This window comes from Echeneis naucrates, chromosome 9, assembly GCF_900963305.1.
Source record: "Echeneis naucrates chromosome 9, fEcheNa1.1, whole genome shotgun sequence".
NCBI lineage: Eukaryota > Metazoa > Chordata > Actinopteri > Carangiformes > Echeneidae > Echeneis > Echeneis naucrates.
In genome coordinates this window covers 18,535,476-18,545,183 of record NC_042519.1, presented here as the reverse complement: position 1 = coordinate 18,545,183, position 9,708 = coordinate 18,535,476, and positions in this window count along the sequence as shown.

The following is a 9,708-nucleotide window of genomic DNA, read 5'->3' as shown; positions in this document are numbered from 1 at the left end:
TCAGTGATGATACGGGCAGCTGAGTTCTGAACTAGTTGGGATTTATGGAGGGACTTTTGAAGGAGAGAAGAGAGTCACAGTAGTCAATCTGGGAGGTCACCAGGCTGAGGGCAAGGATGGGGGCAGTATGGGGAGTGAGAGAGGGGCAGAGTCGAATAATGTTACGCAGCTGGACGTAAGCAGACTGAGTAATGTTATTGATGTGGGTTTGAAACGATAGTGTGCTGGGATGACACCCAGGCTCTTAACCAGAAACAACCAGCTCTGCAAATTTCTCTTTCCAATTGAATCCCCTTTTATAATTGCAAGTTTAAACAACAAATGGAATGGGGCGTTGTGCCAATGCTCATCATTGCTTTTAAACACTGATCAGTGTTGTGCGTTGGATTAACACGCAGGCTAACAGAGGAAAACCAATTTCATAGTCGTCCTCTGGTTTCATGGAAGCACTAGTGTGTGCTATGACAGAATGCATTCAAATGAGGCCACTTGTTTGCTCAATTTTATCCCCCTGAAACTGAACTGTGCTTTAAAATGTAAATCCTTATAGTAACATAAAGCACTTTGAATGAAATTTCCTTTTCATAAAACAACATGTATGGGATGAAAGTTTGAAAATCTTTCAACCTGTGTTTGAGTATTATTCATAACCTCATAGGCATTAGCTGCTAATTTGCATTTGTTGACTGTTGCATTTGGTAAATCTACCATCAAAACTGTTGCTCTATTGCAAGTGGTTTCCATGTGAACAAATCAGTCAGTTACACATGGTGGTCCCAACACTTCTTTCAGTGTGTGTGGGCATGATATGCATGAGTGAGACTTGTATACATTTCCACACCTGACACGTGAAATAGCAAAGTCATCTTGTGGTTAATCATCCTGCACAATTGGATCAGTCACATATGTGCAGATCACAAAGCATTTCACTACCAATGCTGTTACTGGATGACAGGTCGGTCAGTTGATTCATGCTTTGATTAAATTGACTTTGACGAATATTGCACTTGATAAAATTGTTCAAATTTGTTATGAGTGAAGGCAATGAAACAAAGCATCAAAGCAACAAAGTCAAGTTGGCTGTGTTAACCTATTTGCAACAACCACAAATTCAGACTGGTTCTGTCTTGCTTTACAATCATTATTTCGAGTTTTAGCTGTTATATAATCTTTTAATAACTAACAAATTTATGATCAAAATGTTCACATATCCCACATGTTAAACAGGATGCCACTTCCTTTTCAACCCTCCCAGGACTATTAAGATCTATTGACAATGCTTTATGAAGCTTCGTTAAAGGCTTTTTGCAATGAATTTTTTACCTAAAAGAAAAAATAATTTTTTTTCCTTTCGTCTCATGTCCCCTCATTTCCCCTCATGTCCCCTCACTTAGTATTTAGTCTGTTTCCTTGCGCTCTGGATTGAAAATATCTTTATTGGGTGTGTGCTGTCTTGTTTTCAGACTCAAATAAATTGTACATTGTTTTGAGAATTAGCCTCGGAGGAGGTTTTGGTATTTTTTCACTCTAAAGAGAAGTGATTGAGCCTGGCAAAAAGGTAAACAGTGACACCACTGTGTTCCTTTAACCATACACCCAAAGAGAGAGATGGAGAGGGAAATTCACTTAGAATATTCACCCTTATACGCCCACAGGCTCCTCTTTGAGCCCATCTAATGACCCTCACATGTCTCCCTCTCTCACTCTGGCATATAACCACAGAGCCCTCAGCCAAGATTGTATTACATTTATCTGCTGTTAAAGTTGTGATCATGAGATCTCAATAAATTGCCTTCTTTTCCTTTTTCTCAGAAGGCTTCTAAATCATGTCAGGGAATTACATACACATCCACATTACCCTTTTAGTGGCCATACAAACACTCCAAAGGAACAGCGTCCAATAGATTTTATCTGTATCAGTAGTATTATGTATTGTGAGAATGTATGAGGTTATTCCACATGACTGTAACACAGATTACACCAAAAATAGTTCAAATAAAGATGTGACAGTGATCACAAGAAACATATGCATCATGTCAGGCTTGAGCTAGGTGGTGGGGACTGTAAATTCCCAACAAAACATCAATGTCCACTAGCAGCTCTTGAGATTTTAAAAGGATCACAGCATCCTCTTTCGTAGGTTGATATGTGTAGAGGCCATGAAAAAGTTCACATTCCTGTTACTTCTGTTTTCTGCTAATTTGAAAGTGGTTAAAAGTCTTACTAGTCAACCCCTCACTAACCCCTCACTCAATCCTCAATCTGGGTGATAAAAGTCGGGTTAACTTTGCTTCCAGTGCATCATGTTTTGGTCATTTAAAGGGAGTCCATGCCCCTTTAAAAGATGAGAGCCACAGGCAATACAAGCAATTTATTTATCTGTAGGTCAGATGTTTTTGAAGAAGATATTCACACACATGACCCTGCTCCCAAGTTGAATTAGATGTTTGACTAACAAGTCTGTTGAATTATAGACATCATGAAAAGACTAAGTGTCCAACTGAACTGAGTCTTACAGACTCTCGTCTTTACTATACCAGATCTGAAGCAATTTGCCTGGTAATTTATTAGTTGATTTAGAGAAGATTAAATTAAAATTTGTTGCTTTCAGCTTTTGAAATGTGAATATTTTATTAGTCTTGTATGATTGTAAACTGAATATTTAATAAAAAAAATAGTAAATCAGTGGGTAAATTATCCGTCAGTTTGTTATTGAAAATAAATGTCATTTGTAGATTTGTATGTCTTTTTCATTGCACATCTGAATTGAAAAGTAATGTACCAACAAACAGTTAATTTAATTTTATTTTAGATATGAATAATCAATGGAAAGGAAATTTGGTATTTAAGCTCTGAATGTCTCATTAACATCTTTGAAGAGAAATTGAAAATAAAACTAAGCAGACTGGCTGTTTCTTGATTTATTTATTTATTATTTATTTTAAACCTTTGGCCACAAAAAACAAGGGCTTTTAATACTTTACCTTGAGTCTTCTCAAAGTCTTGAGGGTTGGTGGTTTTTTCCCCTTCACCCTAACCCCCTTTTTAAAATGTACATATCTCAGTTGCCCTTAAATTCAATTTAAGTCTGTACAAGAGAAGTGCTCTATTCTGCCGGAGAGATTGAAAGGGTTAATATAGGTTATTTACTTCAGTGAATCCATCGTCTTCCGTCTCTGTCTCTTCTTTAATTGTAAAAACATGTGTCTTACCAGAGAGTCATGCTTCCTATTGGATCAGCGTATTCTCTGGATTCATCTCATAACACATTTGAAAGCCTGTCTTGTTGCTGTAAGAGGATACTTTGTTAGGGAACTGGGACAAAAACTAAATCATTTTTCATAAATGCAAATTTAATGTAATAAGTCATAGTTATAGGTCAGATCAGGTGATCAAAAAAGTGTCCTTGATTTCAGTACTGCTTTGGAAATGGCTGATGTTTGACTTGGCTATATGCAGGGAGACACATTAACATATATTTCTATTTATGTATTACATAGCGGTTTCCAGGGCTTCCTGAACAGCTTTGGTTCAATTACCAAATAGGCCAGTTGCATAAGACATCAGATTACATCATTGTGTTTGTAGAACATATTTTGAGGAGCCTCTCCTAATATAGCTTCTCTGCAATTTAAATTAATCTCTTTTTCAGTGGTGAAAACAGTTTTTGTTCCCGGCAGCTTGAGTATTTGCCTGAGTTCAGGAAAATCATAGCTGCGGGTGTCTTACCTATCACCCAAACTGCACTATGTTCATAGTTGTGTGTTAGATCTCTTGGTAGCTGATAAAACATTATGGCTTTCAGGGAGCAATGAAGCCTGTTTAAGAGAGGCATTAATGTGAATGTGTGAGGAGGAAGATATGATGGATATGAGACACTCTCCTTGTTTTTTTAATCCAATGTGAGGTGCCTTTTCTATCTGACAGTATCAGATAGATACTGCCCCTGGAAGCTATTCAGTGATCAGTGTAATTATCATCAGATCCTGTTCGTAATTATCTTCAGATACCTTTAGTGCTAAACAGGACCCCCCCCCTTGAGCCAGTCCCTTACCTCCGCTGATGTTTTTCCACAGTCATATCTTGTACTGTTTTTGGTTGTGCTCTAATTTTGATTTAATTGAGAAACAACACAAATCATAGTTCACTTCTAATCTGAATTTTTTTCCCCCCTCAGTTTCCCACAAGAACTTTAAACCTTTATCTGTCTTTCTGGGTCATGTAAAGGTCAGTAAAAGATCATATCCATTCAGATCTGAAATCATTCAACCATTTACAATGTCTATCAATTTATATGATAAACCCAGAGGGGAAGGAACAGCACAAGCTACTAATACTACTAATTACTAATTATCTTAACAATGGCTCTGTCTTACATAAGTGTAATTCCTGACAATGTGGGCCAGTATGCACAATATCAAGACTCAGAAATTTAAGGCTGTTTTTCCCATGGACGTCCTATGGAAGTGCCATGATGGCATGTCTGGCATGAAGGCATGAGGAAAGGTCTTCTACCTAAGTGTTTTTAGTTATTCTGGCTAATTAGATCTCAGGTTGGTGCTGGATGTTGATATGCTGGGATTTATATGTCACCAACCTGAATATAATAGTAACAGTTGTGGGTGTCTTTCAAAACCTGAAATTTGTTGTTCCAGTTTTGAGGTTCCTGGGCGTATTTTCCACTTTATTTATATTTGGCACACTCTGCCACATCATCCTGAGAGGGGGAATAATCAGCCATATTTAGTAAAACCACCTGTGTGCCGAACCATAAATAGGAGCCTTCAATGACACTGTGTTTAACAAAAGAGATTAATGTATGAACCTGATGTCTAGAGGACATAAAAAAAAGTCTGCTGCAGTTTTTTTACATTTCAGCTTATGTTTGGTACAGCTATTCCTTCTCTTTTTTTTTCCAATTAAATGTGTTTCCTCAAGGTCAATTATTGCTGTTGTCAAAGTGAGTGTGGAGATGTACTGTAACACAAAAACAAATAAGTGTTCGGTGCACACATGTAAACAGCCAAGTGTGTGGGAGATTTAGTGAAGGTAACAAAAATGTATCCAGTATTGCGCTATCCCCCAAATTGTAGTGAATAGATTCATTTTTGTATGGTTAATTGAATGCCTTTCTCAGATATTTTGATGTTTTTGCTGTCCCACATTATAGCCATTTAATAAATTTACCATGAATATTGACGCTATAGAGGAGAACTGATTTTGATTAAAGTGGGAATGATGTGGTTCCCACAGGATGTTCAGGATTCCTGTTTTAATCGTCTTGCACATTAAGCCTAGTACTAACCGTGCAGTGTTGAATTTCTAAATAAAGATGAAGAACTTATAGTTTATCCCTAGATGTATTGTATCTAGTCAGATACATGTAGAATATACCATAGGTGTGTAACAGTGTGAAAAGCTAGACTGAGTCAGAATGTTTATATTAGGATTTTCTACAAGCACAGTACCACCGACATAAAAGTAAAAATTATAAGAGTTATATTAAAAGAGAGGAAGTCAGCTGAGAGTAATGCTAACAAATTCCTTTTGTTTTGGGAAAATCTATGCTACTCTGTGGCTCCATGATGCACAGCTGCTGATTGACAAATTAGTTAACCCACTGTGTTCCTGATTTACTAAACAAACAAACAAACAAAACAAAAAAACACAGATGTATCTGTGTTATATTTCTGCTTGGTCAGCATAATCCTTGCTCCAATTAGTTTGCTTAAGAAGTCTGATTAACATGTTAAAGACATGCTGGGAACACTATCACCGAGTGTATACCAATGGATTTTCTTCTTCTGGATTTTTAGTCATTTGGTTCATATTGATGTTCTTCATTTTATTGCAAGACCACTCTATCTGCTCTCCAGCAGCTAGTCTCTTGTCCTGATTTACAGTCGACTGTTTCCATGTATTTGGAAACACTCTGAGATGGAGAGGAGTGTAATCTAAATTCAAATCACAGAAAATGTGATTTACTAATACAGAGATTAGTAATCTCTGCAGATGCTGCCTTTGATGTTTGATTGACAGATTCTTTGGCTACTTGCAGACAGTTACAGCTGAAAAAGGGTGAACTTTGAACTGGAAATGATGCTCTATTTTTACTTTTCGATATTTATTTACACACATTTTTATATTTATGTTGTATTTTCTCTAAAGCTAATGCTAGCTAATGTGCTTGGTGTCTTTTAATTAAACAGAAAATGAAATGCTGTCCTTGGCTTGTGGGTGTCGACTGATTGCATCATATGTGTAAATTGGATTTAACTATCCAACAGTGAGCACTCAGATATTTTATTTAGTTGCTTGTCAGCATTTTCATTTCAGGTTGTCAGAAGGCCATCTGGCACAAATAGTGTAGTGTATGGATGTGAGTTTTATGTAATGAGTTTATATTGTGTGCTGTTGCTACATAATGCTATAGAAACGTGTGTGACCATGAAGTCTTCCTACAGTCTTCATGTTCTTTGAAAGACAGCCAGTTACTTCTGTGAGAAAAGTCTTCTCACATCTGTAACTAAATGTGCTTGTGTGTTGCTAATACTCCCATTCTTTAGGTCTGGCTGCTTTTCAAATAGGAAGAAAAGGTATTTCTAGCACAGACTAATCATTAGTTGGTCAGGGAAAAGATGGGAGTGCACTGATGATCATCAATCTAATCTGACCTGGCAGCTCAAAATGGCTTCTGATTTTTAATCCTTTCTTATCATGTGCCAGCTAGGATAGCACATTAGCACTTTTTAATTGAAGACTAGAATTGATCAATTAACTTTTGATGACAGGAAGAGTTAAGCAAGCAGAAACATGAGCACTGTAAGGTGAAACCTGTGGCCTAAATTTGAATGCCTGCCATGTTTGTTCTATATATTAATTTTAATGTTATATTTAAGGCTGGCAGGTGAGCCTTTGTGAGCAGCGTTCTGTATGAGTCGTGTTTACATCGTTTTGGCCATAGCATACTGCTGCTGTCCCTAGCTGTTTCCTTGTGGTCTTGCATATGCTCTGGAGTGGCTTATGTAACCCCATTAAAGCCTTTGCTCATTCAGTGGCTGTAATTTACACTTTTACACACTTTCTCCCCTGTCTTGTCTCCTCCATCACCTTGTTCACCTGCAAAGAATCATGATGGCTCTGGAGCTTCTTATCAATGCCTTGGTTCCCGTAGGAGTTGGTAATGATTGTGGGAACTGAGCAAGTTCAAATGGATCATCTCCCCACGGGGGCAAGGCTCAAGTCTTAATTAGCAAGGTTAATGGGACAGAATAGACTTAATAGAAAGAAGCAGACAATACAAGTAATAAAAAGGCAAATGCCAAGGAAAAGAGTCTGCCTGAACTTGATGTGGCTCCTGAATTTTAACAGTGTAACCCCAAAAAGATTTATTACAAGAGAGTTGTATCTAAAGGTTGACAGCAAGTAACGCCCTCATCCTCTTTATAGCAGAAGCAAAGTCTTGAATAAAAATAAAGCAGTGCTCTCCCAGGATAGAGACTTAGGTAATGCTATAAATTTGGCACATGCTATTGATCTATATTAGAGCCCGCTTAATCTCAAATGATGACTCATTTTAGTAATGACCACTCATTAAGTGTCTCAGTAAAGGTTTTGGCTACCAGATGCCAACAGCACAGCTTGGCTCTGCAGTGACATTGATCCTTCAAGTCTTTGGAGCTCCACTGGAGCGTCTGAGGACAGCTATCTCATTTGGCATTTTGTGCTGCAGACAGTGTCTAAATCTTTCTAAAGTAGTAAATGTACATGCTAGGGGTGTGCCGGCTCGTATAGGAATTGCAAGCCCCATTTACTACGATTCAGAATCGATTTAAAATGTCCCAAAATCGATTTAAAAATAAAAAAAAGAAAGAAAGAATAAAAGAAATCCACAAGCTGTCTGCCTCCATTTTGTATGTGGGACATCCTGACATCACCACAGAGTCTTTGGCGGGGTGCTGTCACCAGTCTAGTCTGGTCTGGGAGTCGAACCCCGCCCTTCTTATTTGGGGGGTCGCGTTAACCACTATTCCACTGTGCTGCTCAGGTCACCAGGTACATTTACATCAAGTAACCTAGACATGTTCAGGCGCCCCCACTGGGAGTTGAAGTCACCACATTCATTCATTCATTTATGGGTAGGGGGGCATGCATTATTAGTGACCCCCCTCAGAACATTTTCCCAACAGATTCCTTTTTATTCCGGAAATGAAAAACAGAGAAAGTTTACGTAAAATGTGGGCCAGTTCTGTGTTATTCCGTGTTTATAATGAATTACGTTTTTTTGTGATCACAGATTTTATAGGGCTCTATTTATGGTATGCCCGGGAAGACTGAGCAGTGTGCAAGGTTTGAAAAATGAGGATTAAGCACTCTGGGAACCCATGTTTAACTGCACTATTTATTTATTTGAATTAAGAGACACTTTTATTTTTGTTACTTAAGCAATATGTGATATTGCTTTTATGCAACAATTCCATCTAAGCATGGATAAATGTTTAAAACTTAATAAATGTGAAAAAGACACTTTAATTTCTCCATTTGTCATTCTGTCTTACAAAGCAGACTGGAGTAGATCATGAGAATCTTTTGCACACCTAGAGACTGAAGCAGAAATCATTATGAATCAAATAGTTTTGAATCGAAAATCGATTTTGTATCGAATTGTAGCCCATAAAATTGGACTTGAATCAAATTGAATCGTGAGATAGTAAAGTACTATACACTATGTATCGCTTGTTCCCTGTTAATGGGAGCAGTGTAATCCTGGAAGAGGCCACTCATAGCAGGTTTTTGTGGTGAACTTATTAGTAAGGTGAAAAGTAAGCCAAAGCTATGCTGGCAAAATGACCCTGACAGCAACAGCGCTACCAGATTCCTTTACTGAAGGATAGATTGCTGTTGTGGCACCAAAAAATCTGAATTGTGTTTTTATCCTTGAAATGTATGTAAAGTTGATGCATTGCAATCCTGCTGTAATTTCCCTCGTTATGTAATTGTGACATTTTGATCCTGTATTGACATGCTTTTCAGCTGATGAGCAGTTGATCCTCTGGTTTTTCTTAATATAGACACAAATGTCAATCATAAAATGTGTGCCGTCAAACACAATTTCCACCTCTAATACTGAAGTCTTTGATCTAGATCTTAGAGCAAATGTCACTTTGGTCACTGTTCCTTTGAACCAAAGGTCAGCTGAGCAATAACAAACCTCCTTTCAAAGTTACTTGCCATCTTGACAAATAAAAAAATCAAGAGCATGATTGGATATTAATTGTATTGTCCACTTATGTGTTTGTCATCATTCTGAATGTGTCAGTCTTATTACAGTTTTTTTGTTTTGTTCTTTGTGCTGGGGGTGAGTGGGAGAGAGAGGGACTTTAATCTGTTGCATAACAGCTGTTTTTCAACTGATGGCTGCACATCTTGGTTTTAATAAGTAATAACCCACTGCTGAGTCTCTGCTTTGCTCCACCTGCGTGTAACCTGGGAGTTCCGCTTGACCTTTCACCTCTTAATGGCAGTCCTGTCCTTATTACCCGCATACAGAAGGGTGTACAAAACTTCTAAATTCAGGTTTCCACAGGCCCAACAAAAACAATCAGAAATAAGGAATAAGCCAGTGACCCTTAAATTAAATCAAAAAAAAAAAAATTAAAGAAAGGTTGAGAATTTGGGAGGATTTTATGATGATTGAAGGAAAGAAGT